Below are 3611 nucleotides of genomic sequence, written 5' to 3'. Positions count from 1 at the left end.
GTATGGACATTTAATGATGTTGAGTCTACCAATCCATGAACAAGGTATGTTCTTCCATCTGTTTATGTTTTCCTCTATCCCTTTATTCAGTTTCCTGAAGTTTTTCAAGTGCAGGTCTTTTACCTCCTTAGTTAAGTTTATTCCCAGGTATCTTAATTTTTGTGGTGCAATGGTAAATGGGATTGCTTTTTTAGTCTCTCTTTCTGTAAGTTCAGTGTTGGTGTATAGAAATTCCATAGATTTCTTGGCATTAATTTTGTATCTTGCTACATTGCCGAATTCATTTATTAAGTCTAATAATTTTTGTAGTCTTTAGGGTTTTCTATGTACAGTATCATGTCATTTGCAAATAAGGATAGTTTTACTTTTTCTTTTCCAATTTCTATGCCTTTTATTTCTTCTGCTCGTCTGATCGCAATGACTAATACTTCCAGTACTATTTCGAACATGAGTGGTGAGAGTGAGAAACTCTGTCTTGTTCCTGTTCTTAAGGGAAATGGTTTTATTTTTTGCCTATTGAGTTGGATGTTTGCTGTGGGTCTGTCATATATGGCTTTTATTATGTTGAGGTATGATCCTTCTATTCCCACCTTGCTGAGAGTTTTTATCAAGAAAGGGTGTTGGATTTTGTCAAATGCTTTTTTTGCATCAATTGACATGACCATGTTATTTTTATCTCTTAATTTTTGATGTGATTTATCATGTTTATTGATTTGTGGATATTGTACCATCCTTGCATTCCCACGATAAATCCTACTTGGTCATGGTGTATGATCTTTCTGATGTAATGCTGGATCTTATTTGCTAGAATTTTGTTGAGAAAGGTTATCTTTTCAATCAATAGAGAAATAAAAAGTTTCTCAGACCAGAAAAAGCTGAAGAAGTTCATTGCGACTAATCCAGTATTACAAGAAATATGAAAGGGATATATATATATATATATATATATATATATATATATATATATATATATATATATATAATTTTTATTTATTTCAGAGAGGACGGGAGAGAAGAGAGAGATAGAAAAAACAATCCGGAGAAAGAATAATTGATCAGCTGTCTCCTGCATGCCCCACACTGGGGATTGAGCCTGCAACCTGGACATGTGCTCTGACCAGGAATCCAGCTGTGACCCTCTTGGTTCATAGGTTGACACTCAAACATTAAGCTATGCCAGACAGGCAAAAATACTTCTTTAAGAAGAAAATAAAAGATTAAAAATATGAATATGACAATATAGAAACAAAAATTTCCTATTGACCAAGACAAACACAATTCAAGCAATGGATCAACTAACTATAAAGCTACTACAAATAGGAGTATCATGTGTAATTACAACAATAAATTAAGGAATATAAGCAAGCACACATAAAAAAGTAAATAATAACAATGACAAATAAATGTTTAGGAGATAAATAAAAATTGTAGTGATTTTAGAATGTGTTCAAACTTGAGAGACATCAACTTCAAAAAGACTTCTATAAACATGGCGTGGTTTATCTGAAGGACATGGTAAACACAAAATAAAATCTACAAGAGATATACAATAAATAACAAGAGAGTCTGATGTGTAGTCAGCTATACCTTAGAAGATGAAAGCTTTCCCTCATTTCCAATTAAATAACTGGAGAAAGGAAGCATTAGTGAATATAGATCATTCATTCAACTAATTGCCTTTTGTGAGAACCAGATATACCAGGACCAAGAAATGAATTTCATAGGAGAAAATGGCGGAGGTATAAACGGACGTGTCCTGTGCCTTGTCCTGCAGCAGATAAGGGTGAGCAGCTGAAACGGGTAACATACAGCCCGAATAGGCAGAGGATTTTCAGCTGAGAGACTGCCTGCAGCTGGGAAAGACCGAGAGCCCCCAGAAAAAAAAGGACGGTTGGAGACTGTGGCTGAAACCTCTCTCGTGCGCCAGCTAAGCAGTGGAGACTGCGCCATCTTGAGTGGCTGTTGCCGACATCCAGAGATCAGCTACTAACCTGGAAACAAGGGATCTCAAGCAGCGTGACTGCGTGAACTCAGACGAGCACTGCTTCTTCTCACGGAAAGGTTAGACTTCCCCTAAAGGTGCAGTTTGCAATTCGGGTTGGAGAGAGGACCAAGCTCGCGCGCGGGGCAAAATCTGCGCCCCACAGAGTCCGTGGCCGTTGGGACCAGCGTGACCCATGAGTGGGGAAGGGGCCCCACAGGGCTGCTGGCAGAGAGAGGTTTGCTAGCTTTTGCTAATTTGAATGATAGCATAAAACTTGCTTTGGTAGTTGTCTCTTGAATTGTAGTTTGTCTGTGAAAGACATTTTGCTGAGCCTGTAATTTAGCCATCAACCTCTGTGCAGTAGCCTCCCGTTCTTGAGGTGACTGCTTGCTAGCATAGTTACCATGCTTTGTGGCAAAGTGACGGCTGAGATTGTACTCTTTGAAGACTGTAAGTGTTTCCTGGCATATCAGACATACCGGCATTGATCGGACTTTGGTGAAAAAATATTTTGTTGTCCACTCCCTCTTAAACACGTGGCTTTCACTGTCCACTTTCCTTTTCTTTGGTCCACTCATGTTTAATATTGGGCTAAAACCAGCAGTACCATTCTCTTATAAAATTCTTTACTAAAATAAGACAGTAAAGTATAAAAACAAGTGATTAAATTTGCTCTACTATAACATTTTTGGTCTTCTAAAAATATATATATATAACAAAATCATCTGAAAAAGTTCAGACATGGGACAGAGGCACACCCTGACCATAGAGAACAACCCCTTTCCTCCATAGGAAACCTGTGTATCTTTCACACAGGCCCTTTGTTTATGGTAACACACATAGCTGCACATTGCTGTGTCTTCCAGACACACTTGTATGGGAGGTGCTAGGGCAGTGCAAAACATGGGTAACCAGTAGTTACCACTAGCACTTCTGTTACTGGCAAAAAACAGCCGCAGTGCACATACTGTGAAAGAGCCCATTATCAATGTCAGATTGCATCCACTGGACTCTATAAAAACAACCAAGTGCCACTTTTAAATGCCCATTGAAACAGTTTTTCTTATTAAAAGCTGGAAATGGTAGGATATTTTTATATATACCCCTACTGTGACAGCCTGGCAGAGCATTACAAAGGAGAAAACCCAGCATCTGGTGATGTCCATATGTACAAGACTTCAGGCTGTCATTACCAGGAAAGGGTTTCATCCAAGTATTAGATATGAACATTTGATTTTCAGTTTTTCATTTGTCCAATTACTTCTGAAACCCTGAAATTAAGCGATTTTGTAATAAAATCTTTAGTTCATCACATTTCTATACAATCTTTTTGTTCAACCCACTGAATTAGGGTTTGTTCACACTAGCCATGCTGCCATTGCAGTGTGGTGCAGTACTGCAATGCAACGCAGCTAGGGTTAATGCAGGGTACACAGGTTTCCATTATGTTTGCGTTGATGCTAATGTGCAGTGGCGCATGTTAACACAAATGCCCTGTAGCACGCATTTTTACAGCTGAAAGTCTTTGTTGTGTTATTAACAAGTCATTGTGATGTACAGAATGTGGGAACAGGAAAAAATTGTGTTTGAGTAGAGCTCTTAATCTTACCTCAGAAAGGCTCTGATA

This window comes from Myotis daubentonii, chromosome X, assembly GCF_963259705.1.
Source record: "Myotis daubentonii chromosome X, mMyoDau2.1, whole genome shotgun sequence".
Taxonomy (NCBI): domain Eukaryota; kingdom Metazoa; phylum Chordata; class Mammalia; order Chiroptera; family Vespertilionidae; genus Myotis; species Myotis daubentonii.
This window is presented reverse-complemented; position numbering follows the sequence as displayed.